Below are 14,143 nucleotides of genomic sequence, written 5' to 3'. Positions count from 1 at the left end.
ATTTTCCCTCTGTAGAAATTTATGTAATCAGTTATATTATTTTGTTACTCTCTATATTTAATCTCTTACTGAACTATAGTTCCTCTTATGAAAGGACACCTGTTCTTAAAATAAGCAACTTAACATTTGGTAAAAGGAACAAAGATAATTCCCAGGCTCACAGTTTTTCCAATTTCAAAAATGTAAGGAACAATTCTTCATTTTTTAAAACTTATGCCAATTTATATAGATGTCAACACTGCTAACATTGGATGTACTTGCTTTGACAGCAGCATCTTGTAATTGTGATTCTGGTTGGTGATTTTAGGATTAAAATCAACAATCATATGATGTAGAATAAATAATATTAACAGAATACCACTACAGCACAATTCCATATGAGGTCAATCAAATACAATCCATATATTATAAGTCACATGGAGGGGTCTTCAGACCACTGGAAACATCCAGATTTTTAAGAACTTTCTGAAATGCTGGTGAGGTTGGAACCAAACAAATCTCAGACAGTTTGGTATTCCGGAGGGCAGATACCTACTTGTGCACAAATGTCTATAGAATTACCAAATCATTGCAATATTGTTTTGGTCTCTGCATCAATCTTCTCAAATTTCTGTATTGTCAGGGCCAAGTTTACTATTACAATTCAAAGACTGCTATTTGGTATCCAGCATTAGTTTAAATACTGTGTACAAGTAAGTGTACAATCCATTGTGTTAAGGGTTTATTATCCCTTAACACAATGGAGAAAAAGTGTATTGAATATACATATCATTAAGATGAAAATGCAATTTATACTTAGAGCTTATATATTAAACATTTCAGAGCATTATTACATTAGAGTGAACATGAATTTAACACTGGAATTTTTCTTGTTTCAAGAAATATGTAATAAAGAAAACATTTTTCTGTTAAGAAATAAATTTATGAGTATCACATAACTAGAACTGATGTTCAAAATATACATTTACTACCATGCAGGTCTCTCACTCACACTGCTAAAGAAACATCTTTGTAGAATATCATAACTGTGCTCAGACTATCTTCATTGATAACCAAATATATTTCACTACAGTATTAGTTCTTCTTTTCAGTGTACCAAATTATTCCCTCTAGGTTTTAGGACTTGGGGCAATCAAACATAACAATGAATCATAGAGTCCTGAATCATCTAAGAGTTTTTAAAAGAATTCAAATGTGAACTCACTAGCATCACAGAAATAAAACTGCAACTTGTTCTCAAGTATGGCTTAGTACCAGAGGGCAACCAGTGTTCCATCACTGTTTAAAAAGAGATCTGGAAAGATCTGAGAAATTATAATCTGGACATATTAATATTGATTCCAAGCAAATTGGTAAAACATTATTTTTTGAAAAACAAAACAAAGCCAACAAAGCCTATATAAGAACAAGTCTTCTGGAAGAAAAAAAGAAAAAAAATCTGTGACATATTTTTTTTTGTATTGCATACTGATAATGGGATTGGCTGAGGTAACTTAACAGATAGGGCACAGACCAAATGACAATTTTGTGCCATTATACTGGCCAGCTGAAGGAAACATGGATTCAAAGAGACATCTGTATGTTCTCAATATTCCAAGGGTGGTAGCAGTAAAAATGATTGCAAGGCTGCTTTCCAAAATGATGGAAATGGAGTAAAAACATTGCTGTGTGAAAGGGTTGGAATTAGTCATATGAATTTACACTTTTTGAAGACCCACAGCATATTCTTTGCTGTTGTTTATTCAGCTTGGGATTAGATAGCTCATTTCTCTTATGGTTTTTACACTAGATACTTTAACAGTATTGTCATCAGGCAGTCCTTGACTTCTAACAGTAATGGAGTTGCCTATTACAGTTGTATGTTGTGATGGTCCTAAAGCTGGTTACCTAAGTGACCAACCCAATTTTACAACTTTGTTGCAGCAGTTGTTAAGTGAACCAGCAAAGTTGTTAAACAAATGCTGTAGTCATTAAGTGAACTCACTGTTTTCTATGGGGCATTTTTGCTGAAAACCAGAAATAAATATCAGTTATTGGCAAACACATTGTAAATCACAGTCACATGACCTTGGCACACTATAACAGTTGTAAATGTGGGCTGGTTTCCAAGTGCCTGAATTGCGTTCACGTGACCATGAGGTAGCAGCAGTCAGAAATCCAAAATCGGGTCATAAGTACCTTTGAGGAGGAGTGACATAACTTTGAACCATCATAAAACAACTGACTGTAAGTCAAGGACTACCTGAAGTTAATCAAATATTTACCTCTATGAATTAGCTCTATTAAGTCATTTGTGATGTTCTTTGTGATAAGTAAGATATTACCTACAATTGATATGCATTAAAAAGACAGTAAGCCAAACAATACCAGTCTATATATTATGGGAACATAACATTTTATACCTGGTATTATATGGATAACAACAGCAGTATTAAATAGATCAGATTTTGATTATAAGTATTCCGCTTCAGGATGACAATAAATATGCATACAATATACTGATAAAGTATACAATCTACATACAAATCATACTTTGTAAAATATAAAGTAGGTCTACAAAATAACTGTAAAGTGATTTTTCTCTACAGTACCAGGTTCTGAATTAGGGAACAATAGTCAATATTCAGAATACAATAGCAATAGCAGTTAGACTTGTATACTGCTTCATAGTGCTTTATAACCCTCTCTAAGCGGTTTACAAATGTCAGCATATTTGCCCCAATAATCTGGGTCCTCATTTTACCGACCTCGGAAGGATGGAAGGCTGAGTCAACTTTGAGCCAGTCAGGATCAAACTCCTGGCAGTGGACAGAGTTAGCCTGTAATACTGCATTTTAACCACGGCACCACCATGGCTCTTACAATAAAAAGGTACAATGTTTTTTCAGGTAGCATGGATATATTTAATGATATAATTTAAGAATGGGAAGGAATGTGATTCTGAGCTATTTATAAATACATTCATTGATAAGGTTTGCCTTTGATACAATATCTTCCTTTTAAAGCCTTTCTAAATGGGTTTTTTTCAAGTCAATGTTTACATAAGAAGCAGCTCTCAGTATTTATGGAAACCATATTCCTCTCGCCTTATGTTAATCACAAGAGTGAATTCCAGACTGCTGCAATAATAAATGTAGCAAGGTGTAATCAACTACATTTTTGTCCTACTAGTCTGACTGAGATTACTCAGGTTTGTTTACGCAAATGGAAACACTCTAAATGGCAAGGGACAGATTGTTGTTATTGAAAACTGTACTTATAAATAAACAGTATTTCCAATGTTCCAGTTTTTACTGTTTTCTCCAACAATAGTAGCTAGGCAGCCAGGTAAATATGCCACATAGCTAAAAAAAATAGGGAAAAATTCTATTCATCCACAACTGCTTTTGTAAAAAGGAAAGATAGAGTGTAAAGGATATAAACATGACAGTCCCGAGAGAAGGGGAAAAAGTACAAAAACAGGAATGGGGAGGAACTGCCCATAGAAATAGAAGATCCAGGAAACAGGAAAACAAGGAAGCCATCACATGGCAGAGTATAGGTAAAGAAACAGGGACTGAGAACCTTGCCGCCCCCAATCACATTTGGAGTGGAGTGTTGGATATGTTTGCTACCTTGAGTTATTTGTAAAAATAATAAGGGCAGAATACAAATAAAAGAATATCATAAATCTGATATGGAAGAGCATGGAGGAATAAATGAAAGGAAGGCATGTCCACAGTATGTAATAGCCCTGTAGAAAACTAAGCTGTACTCTTGAGTTAATGTATCTACAATATGTTTACTGGATCATAATCTTCCACTAACATCTTCTAATCCCAATAGGACAGTCTTCTCTAATGTGACACTATGAATGTGACTGGATCAACTCCCATAATTCCCAGTCTGCAGCCATATTACCCAGGTATTATGGGAGTTGAAAGTTAACATATCTTGAAGGGATCTGTTTAGGGAAGGCTGAAAAACACTTATTGCATTATAAACATATTCACCTTAAAGTTCTCACCACCATTTTGGCTTTTCTAAAGCAGCTGTCTCTAATATTGTTCAAGGAAGGAAACAGTGATATGGAAAAAAGCAAAAGAAGAAAAAAAAACAAAACAGCATGAATTTCTGTTGATGAGAGATAAATAGATATTACTAGAAATGCAAAATTACTGGTGATGAGTTTCAAAAACCAGACAACCACTAGATCTCTGAAAAAAAATATAGATCACTCAAGAGTTCTCAAATTAAGGGTTATAACAGTTTTAATATATTTCACAGACAGGATTAATATAAATGAAATGGTCAAAAGCCTGATTTCAGCATTTTTGGGTTTTGAGGATCTACTGTCATCAGCCAGCAATATCGGAACCAACTGTTCTAACAAATATTGGCACATTTTCAGCACAGTGTAGTGCTGTCTTCTTTGCAGTAGTTGCAGAAATGTGATAATGAAGTTCAGTATTTTTATTCTTTTTATTTTAGAAAGTTGCACTTTTATTGAAGTATAGAGTTCTGTGCTACTACTATAGTGACTGTTGTTGCCCTCAGCTACCGTTCTTTGTATATTTATTGCTGTTCTTTTTCTATTGAATTTTAATTTTAGATTAGCCAGCCAGAGTTGCTATTGTGAGATGGACAGCCATATAAATTGACTGAAATAAACACAATAAATACAACCACTCCTAAAAGTAAATGGCCTGTTTGCTTCTTGCTGAAGAGCAAGTCAATAAAATCATTAATATTCATAGGAATGTCACACAAACTTGTTTGCCATTTTGGGGGGATGCAGTAGTAGTGTATCACAAAGTTTGGAAAGCCTCAGCCTAGCTCCTTTTTACAGGCTTTTCCAAACAAGTCCATAGCAAAGCTCTACCTCAGAGAAATGTTGCAAGAAGGCCAGCGAGACCCTGGGCATCTTGAAATCAGGATGAAATGGAAATGTAATAAAATATACAAAGGATGAGCTGGGGACAGCAGTTTATGTGTGGGGTGCGGATGAGATTTCCCCAACTGGTAGTCTTCAACTTACGACCACAACTGAGCCCAACATATATGTTGTTAAGTGAGAAATTTGCTAAGCGAGTTCTGGCCCATTTTACACCTTTCTCATCACATTTGTTAAGTGAATCGCTGCAGTTCTTAAATTAGTAACAACACGGTTGTTAAGCGAACCTGCCTTCCTCATTGACTTTGCTTGTCAGAAGGTGTCAAAAGGGGATCACATGACTCCGGGACCCTGCAACCGTCATAAATGCGAGTCAGTTGTCAAGCACCCAAATGTAAATCCCGTGACCGGGGGGATGCTGCAAGGGTCATACGTGTGAAAAACGGTCATAAGTCACTTTTCCAGCGCCGGTTGTAACTTCAAAACGGTCACTAAAGGAACTGTTGTTAAGTCGAGGACTACCTGTAACTCGTTGGACCGAGGCAGGAGAAGAAGCAACGGATGGAAACTGATCAAGGAGAGAAGCAACCTAGAACTAAGGAGAAACTTCCTGACAGTTAGAACAATTAACCAGAGAAACAACCTGCCTCCAGAAGTGGGGAATGCTCCAACACTGGAAGTTTTTAAGAAGAGACTGGACAGCCATTTGTCCAAAATGGTATAGGGTTTCCTGCCTGAGCAGGGGGTTGGACTAGATGACCTTCAAGGTCCCTTCCAACTTTACTATTATTATTATTATTATTATTATTATTATTATTATTATTTGTAGATTTTTTTTAAAGGCTGAAAATAGCTTTCCTATTTCAGCAGGTGCGAAAGGAGGACAATGAGACGAAGCATGGAGAGGTGGGCAAAGCCCTAAGCTTGTATACGGCGAATTAAGCAAGGGAGGCTGGAGACGGCCGGAGCTTAGCAGGGGCGAAGAGGCGAGACAGCAGCCACCCACCCACCCACCCACCGGGGCTCCCTGCCTGCTGCCCCCGCCTGGGCTTCCCCTCGCCCCCTCCCCGCCATTCGTTGCCCAAAGCGCCGCTGCTTCTCCCACCGAAGCGCTGGTTCCCCCTAGAGAAGACGGGGGGACCCGGTAGTCCCGAAGCCCCTTTCCGCCACACCGAGGACGACTCCGCCCGCCAACCCAACCCTCCGTTCTCGGTTCCCCGGGTGCGGACCATCACTTCGCCGGTTCACTCACCGTGGCCGGCCTCGCGTGGACCGGAGTCGATCCCCCCCCTCAGAGGAAGGAGGCGCGCGGGGGGGGAAACCTGTCTCCTCGCCCCGCTTCCCTCAGACGCCGCCGACGCCGCCCGTGGTCGCCCGCTCTTCCTCCGAGGTTTCAGCGGGTCGGTGGGGGGGGCGGGCCGGGCGCACGCGCACGCGCACACACACACACACACGCGCGCTGCCCTCGGTGTTTGACAGACCTGCGAGCGCGCGCCGCTCGCGCTCCCGCTCTCCTTTTAGCGGACGGGGCCCTGCGGCCGCGCGCGCGCACGAGCGCCGGGGGCTCGGCCTCCCATTGGAGCTTTTCTTTCTTTCCTTTCTTTTCTTCCCACCTCCTCCTCCTCCTCCTCCCCTCCCCTTTCCTCCTTTTCTCCCTTCCGCCTTCGCTCCACCCTACAAACAAACAAAAACACCCACCTACGCCCCTCCCCCCTCCTCCAAACAGGAAGCGAAAGGAGGCGACCCCGGATGCAGACCCGACAAACGGCCGTTGGGAAGGAAAGAGGCCGCGCGCGGGGAGTTTGGGGTGGGGGAAAGGAAGGATGAGAGGGGGGGGGGGGGGAATCCAATCATAGGCACCGATCGGTTTCCAAAGCGCATGCGTCTCTGCGTGACGCAAGCGCGGTGTTTTGAGAAGTGTGGAGGGTGGTTGGAGCGATGGGAGGGGAGGGGGGGTGAAATGGAGAAACTTTTATTACTATATTGTAATTAGTCTTGGTTTGCCTAACTATGGCGTATTTTAATAAGAATCTATAGGGAATAGCATGGAGTGCTAAGCCATATGTCAGAGATTAACATCCCCAAAGCTACAGTTACAAAACAGACCAATTTAGAATGTGACTTTTTGATCTTGATGTGCAGACCTGACACTAATGTAGTAAAATGAACAATTATTAGAATAATGATTTGTCTGCATAATTGCTAGAATAATGATGTAATGCATAATCACTGGGAAAATCAGTGGGAAAGTTCTGTGTCAGTAATATGTGGCTAACCAAATGTGCATTGCACATGGATACTTTGTATGTAGCAAAACCTTCCATTGTATGCCCGTGAGAAACGATCCAAATGTATTACAGTGTATTACCATGTGTAGTCCCTTTGTTCCTGAAAGAAGGGTAGTATAAAAACTGAAGTCTAATCCCGCCCTCCTTGTTCAGAATTGCCTATCTCTATATGCCTCTGAACCTGCGCAAATAAACCTCTCTGCTAAACCCCTCTGGAATTCGTAAGAGTTCTTTTGTTTTCCACAAGAAATTTCCTACCTCTTTTCCCTACAACGACAACCCTGTGAGGTGGGTTGGACTGAGAGAGAGTCACTGGCCCAAAGTCACCCAGTCGGTTTCATACGTTAGGGAGATAGATCTAAAACTCACCTTCACCCCCGCAGGAAACTGGCTATATATCTATCAGTATGGTCACTAAGTGTCTCACTACTAATAACTTAATGGTTATTAAACTAATAAACATGGAGGAGAATATATAGATCAGGGTTGACATGCGGTGTCCTTGATGCTCTGAGCTTGGTTATTTTCTTGCAGATATTTCATTACCTAAACCAGGTAACATCATCAGTGCTAGTAAGAAGTAGGATTTGTTCTCATTTTATATTCTAATGGTTTGCCCGGTCAGTGTGGGTGGGGGTCTTGGAGATCCCTTGGTTGGGCTGTTAAATAGAGCAGCTGGTTAGTATGGAAATGTGTGGCAATATGTGTGTATTTGTGAGAGCTGATGGTGAAGTTTTCTGCTGGGTGAAAGTTGCCCCCCTTTGAAAGGAAGGAGTCCCTAAGAATTGTTCTTAACCCATTTCCTCTTATCACAGGTGGCAAGAATGCTCACAGCCAGCTTTTGCAGCATACAAATATAAAAAAGGATATAGTTAGTCATCCTGCACTGAATCATGGGTTACTCCCTGTTGATTCTTTAAGGATTTTTGAGGGGTACTGGTGGAGCCATGTTTTGGAAGGGCAGGGATGCAGTGATTTGCAATTAGTCATGACCTGATGATTGATATTATCAGCTAATAGAATGTACAATGGTTACTCACCCATAGTACAAATGGATACCTAATTCTGGAAAGTGCAAAATGCCAAGTGTTAGAAAATAGGTACTTATTATAGAACTTGAAATAATTGGACTATTCCTTTTGTCAGAAATTATGAACATGGCATCATGCTGGATGCAGCTACTAAGAAGATTGATGAATTCCATCAACTGGTTAAATATGGAGGCAAGTCATTCCATTTAATTGTTCTATCAGGAAATTTCTCTTGTTCTAGGTTGCTTCTATCCTTGATTAGTTTCCATTTATTGCTTCCTGTCCTGCCTTCTTGTCCTTTGGAGAATACGTTGACCCCCTCTCCTTAGATATTGGAACACTATAGACCAGTGGTGGCGAACCTATGGCACGGGTGCCAGAGGCGGCACTCAGAGCCCTCTCTGTGGGCACGCGCGCCGTTGCCCCAGTCCTAGGCCTTCAGCTGGGTTTTATAAAACCTTTTCACTTTAGGCCTCCCCTGCTGTGTGCAAAAAAAAAAGGTTCAACCAGTCAATTTCAACTTCTCGTGGGAAAAAAAAGATCTTGCAAAGTTGAAATTGATTGATTGAACTTTTTAGTCCCACCCAATCTGTGGTTACCACCGCAGCCACGCCCACCCAATGGGCCACACCCACCCGGCACTTGACGATGCATAAGTGGATTTTGGGTTGCAGTTTGGGCACTCAGTCTATAAAAGGTTCGCCATCACTGCTATAGGCTATTAATAGCCCTTTCTAATGTATGTCTCACAAGGAGTTAACTAGGAATTATAGTACTTGACTCTAATAATTAACAAGGGTCATTTTGAAAAAGGCTGTTTTTGGAATAGTTGGCTTAGGGCTTGAAAGATTAGAACAAAGATTTGGAATTAAGTCTAGAAATAATTGGACTAGACTGGGACTAATATGGCTGTTACTATATTGTCATGAATCATTAAACAAGGAAGATGGGAACTGGCCAGCCAAATGCTTTTGAGGCATCATGTCAAAGTTATAGTTAATCTACATCATTTACCAGTAAGAGCTTTGTTTGTTTTTCTGTTTTGCCTTTGACTCATTCCTGAAGACTACCGGGACAAGGCCATGCGGTTATCCAGGCAACAATGTATTTTGTCACTACCTCTTTAGAGCTGAGAGAAAGTGACGAGCCTGAAATCACCCAATTAGCTCCTGTGCCTAAAGGAAATTTAAATTAGTTTTAAATTTCCCCACTGCTAGTCCAGCCATTAACCACTAGACCAGACTAGCTCTCATTCAGAATGATCCATTTTAATTATAGAAATTCCATTGCAGCTGTGCTGGATAATAATGTGAATATTATTTAATGTGCTAGCAGTAGTAAGAGTTATTCTCCACAATTGTATTTAAAGCTTAATGACCTCTAATCAATAATTGTTCCATAATATTGTTCCATAATAATGGCCTTGTTGTTCTAGATTACTCTTTTCCAGGTTCCGCCGTTAGGAAGGAACTAAGCAGTATTTCCAGTCATTTAGAGACCCTTAAGTCAATATCAAGATTTTGAAGCTTAAAGCAAATAGAAGAACACTGTAATTACAACCAACTAGGGATATTGTCCAAAACAATGCATCATAAAATCCAGGTTATGAAGCTTTTTTAAATAAAAAAATAGTTCCTAATTAAGCAAAAATAGCCCAGAGTTGTTACCAGTAGGGCAATGTACAAATTGTGTGTTTGTGTACATAGAGGATCCCACACATATGTATATATAGGACCCAAGTTGCAGACTGCAGAGAGGCTGTTCCACACTTAGTAACAGGATATAAGAGGCAGGTAGGAAGGAACAGCTTGCATGAAAAGGCACAACCAACTAGTTGGCTTATATACAGGAATATCTGCATGGTGTGCAGACTAGATCTTCTCAAGTCCGGATGAAGATTTCCACAGAAGATCATGGAGAATTAAGAGGGCTGAGATCCTGTGGAACTTCCAGATCCAGATGGACAGGCAGGTACTGCTCAATCAACAGCAATAGCAATAGCATTTAGACTTATATACCACTTCACAGTGCTTCACAGCCCTCTCTAAGCAGTTTACATAGTCAGCATATTGCCCCCAACAATTTGGGACCTCATTTTTACCGACCTCGGAAGGATGGAAGGCTGAGTCAACCTTAATCAACCAGATATTGCAGTAGAAGACAAGAACCAGAAGATGGTGATAGATACAGTGGTACCAAGTGACAGCAACATCTGGGAGAAGAAAGAATATGAGACACTGGAAAAATATTGGGGCCTGAAGGAGGTATTAGAGGGGATGTGGAAAATAAAAGCAAAAAATGATACCAATGGTAACAGGAGCACTTGGAGCTGCGAGTCCTAAGCTAGGAGAGTGGTTTCAACAGATGCCAGGAATAACAGTTAATGTGCTTTGTGTATTTCATGTCTCAGTAAATATTGAATAAGGGTTAGTTGCATTAGCCTTCCTGTTGGAGATGCAATTCAGGAAATGAAATATTAATTCATATGGTTTCCATTTGCCCTATCAGTGCAAACTTTTGGGCTAAATTTGAATAATTAATAGGATAATTAGGCGATCAAACCGGTCAATCCTAGAGGAGATCAACCCCGACTGCTCTGTGGAAGGCCAGATCCTGAAGTTGAAACTCAAATACTTTGGCCACCTAATGAGAAGGAAGGACTCACTGGAGAAGAGCCTAATCCTGGGAAAGATTGAGGGCAATAGAAGAAGGGGACGACAGAGAATGAGGATGGAGTCACTGAAGCAGTAGGCATGAGCTTAAATGGACTCTAGAAGATGGTAGAGGACAGGAAGACCTGGAGGAACGTTGTCCATGGGGTCGCGATGGGTTGGACACGACTTCGCAACTAAAAAAGAACATTGCATATGAGACATACATATATTCTTCTTATACAGATAGTCCTCAACTTACAACCATTCATTTAGTGAACAAAGTTACAATGACACTGAAAAAAGTGGCATGACCGTTTTTCACGGGGACTACTGTTACCACATCCCCACAGTCATGTGATAAAAATTTGAACACTTGGCAATTGGTGTCCTGGGTTCTTGTGATCACCTTTTTGCCAGATTCACTTAAAAACCAGGTTACTAACTTAACTGCAGTTGTTCACTTAACAACTATGGCAAGAAGGGTCCTAAAACGGAGCAAAACTCCACAAATGTCTTGTTGAAATGTTAAATAATGTTAATAAAACTATTTTATTTGCATTTAGTTTATTTTAATAAATATCACTTGTTGACAGTACTGGTTCCTCTGAAGTAGAATATTCTAATTCACATCAGGCTTCTTTAAAAAGAATTTTTAGTTTCAACTGTTTATTCATTTCAGAAGAAAGAGTAAATCCTGACACATCACTTGGGTGAAACACAAAACAACTGATAGCAAACCTGCTGCATTTTGACACATGCTTTTTGTTCCTGGATGATTACTGTTAATGTGATATGTAGAAATAAGGATACGTTTCAATGTTTTCCGTGCCTTTAACCACAGTAAAATGCTTAGTGTAAATATTTGAATTACTGTATGTATTTTTACCAGTGTGTTGTCAACTGCAGCCCAGGTTTAAGAGCTAAGCATCATGCGATGGAGTGAGCTCCCATTACTTGCCCCAGTTCCTGCTCACCTAGCAGTTTGAAAGCGTGCAAATGCAAGTCAATAAATTTGTACCACCTCTATGGGAAGGTCACAGCATTTGTTTCCCTTGGTGTGTAGTCATGCTGGCCACATGACCACGGAAGTGTTTTTGGACAATGAAGGCTCCCTCAGCTAAGAAATGGAGATGAGCACCACCCGCTAGAGTCGTACCTGACTGGACAGAGGAAACCTTTATCTTTACCTTTTTATTTTTAAAGATGCTTGGTATCTTGAAGCAAAATGAGATCTGAGCTGCAAAAATCTAGAAACCCACTAGATGGGAGCAAAGTAGCATGACATGTATCCTTCGCTGCTCTCTGGTGCTTCTCTTGGTTTTGTCAGCCTGTGAATTCTTGACTCATCTTGGCTACAAAGCCATCTGGGTGACCTTTGGCTAGTCCAGTGGTTCTCAACCTGTGGGTCGGGACCCCATTTGGGGTCGATCGACCATTTCACGGGGGTCGCCAAGCAAGGCTGTCTGCCATTTTTTTTGTCCGCCATTTTTTTTGTCCGCCATTTTTTCCCCCTTTTCCAGCCGGTGCCTTACCTCCCTTGGGCTGGGCCAGCTGGTGGTCGGCCTGCTCCGTCTCTGCCGCTTGCCAGCTACGCCTCGGCCGGTGCAGGGGGCGGAACCACGCATGCACGGTGCTCCCGGGCAGGGAAAGTCCTCGACTTACGACCGGTTGGGTAGTCCTCGACTTATGACCGGTTTAGTCCTCGACTTACGACCGATTTAGTCCTCGACTTACGACCGGTTGGGGTCGCGGCATTAAAAAGGTTGAGAACCACTGGGCTAGTCACTTTCTCTCAGCAATGTAAAACCACTTCTGGAAAACCTGGCCAGGAAAACTGCAGGGACTTGTCCAGGCAGTCTCCAAAAACTGGACACAGTTGAATGGAAATTAAAAACAAAACAAAACCCTGCGGTGTAATTTTTTTTTTACTCTCAGAATGCTTAATGTGAAGCAACTGGATGGTTAATGGCTAAAAAATAATAATTTAGCATTTTGACAACCTGTTATATACAGAAAAGGAGTAATCTAATCATTGTGTTGCAGGCAGTGATTAGATTCATAAAGCCAATTAATCTGTTATCAGTAAACTATTGTTAAATAAACTAGTTTGGGTTTAAATATCACGCTAAGCCTTACTTGCTAGATTTGGCATGGGAGAACCCTGACCTGGCATCAGGAGTTTGGGAATCAGTTTGTGTAATCCCACTATATATATCATGGCTTAGAAAGAAAGAGACAGAGTGGGAAACTATGCTGACTGTATAAGGTTATGATATAACGAGGAAAAAGCACCCACTTCTAATTAGTACTAATGGGAGGGGGGCACTTCACACGTGATCTCCAGTGTTTATCCCTTGTCTGGGCTGTAAACTTCAGGGCAAGCAACCTTGGATGACAACTGAGAGTCTGAAGATTCAGTGCCATCTAGTGACCATTTAGAGTTTTGCAGCCTACATGTGATAACCCTGGGCCAGGGGTAGGCAACCTTGGCTCTTTTAGGACTCGTGGACTTCAACTCCCAGAATTCCTGAGCCAGCATAGCTGGCTCAGGAATTCTGGGAGTCGAAGTCCACGAGTCCTAAAAGAGCCAAGGTTGCCTACCCCTGCCCTGGGCTATTCGGTGTATGGATGTTTTTGTTCCCATCACTGCATTCAACAAGAGGGAGATGGAATTTCAAAACCCTAAATGCTCAACTCCATGATTCTTTTGTTTTTTAAAAGGCATTTTTTATTTATAGAATTATGCGCCGTCATAACAGTTTTATTCTTTTCGGTGGTTACGATACTATACTCTGTTACTTTACAGTGGCGGGGGGGGGAAAGCAATTCTCTGGATACCCTAACACAGTGTTTCTCAACCTTGCCAATTGTAAGGCATGTGGACTTCAACTCCCAGAATTCCACAGCCAGCATTGCTGGCTGTGGAATTCTGGGAGTTGAAGTCCACATGCCTTAAAATTGTCAAGGTTGAGAAACACTGCAAGTACCACGAAGTTAGGGGCACGCGCTGGGCTTAATTAGACTGTGATCCCTTTGATATTGGGTTAGCGTGCATCGGCCACATCCAGCAGTTGGGTCAACGCAACAGTGGCTTAAGCTGAACCGCGCGGCACGCGAGACACCGGTAACTCCTAACCGGCTCTGCAAAATCGAGGCATCCTTGCAGCGGGTTTTCCACCTGCCCTAGGATTCCCCCAAATGTAAGATTCGGTCCTGGGAATCGGCACCCTGGGAGTTGTGGGTCCAGCGCGCTCGGAGGCTCTCCGGCTGGGGCAGGGGTAGGCAACCTCGGCTCTT

The sequence above is a fragment of the Protobothrops mucrosquamatus genome, unplaced genomic scaffold, assembly GCF_001527695.2.
Source record: "Protobothrops mucrosquamatus isolate PMUCROS unplaced genomic scaffold, P.Mucros_1.0 scaffold203, whole genome shotgun sequence".
Classification (NCBI taxonomy): Eukaryota; Metazoa; Chordata; class Lepidosauria; order Squamata; family Viperidae; genus Protobothrops; species Protobothrops mucrosquamatus.
Note: the sequence above shows the minus strand (reverse complement) of the source record.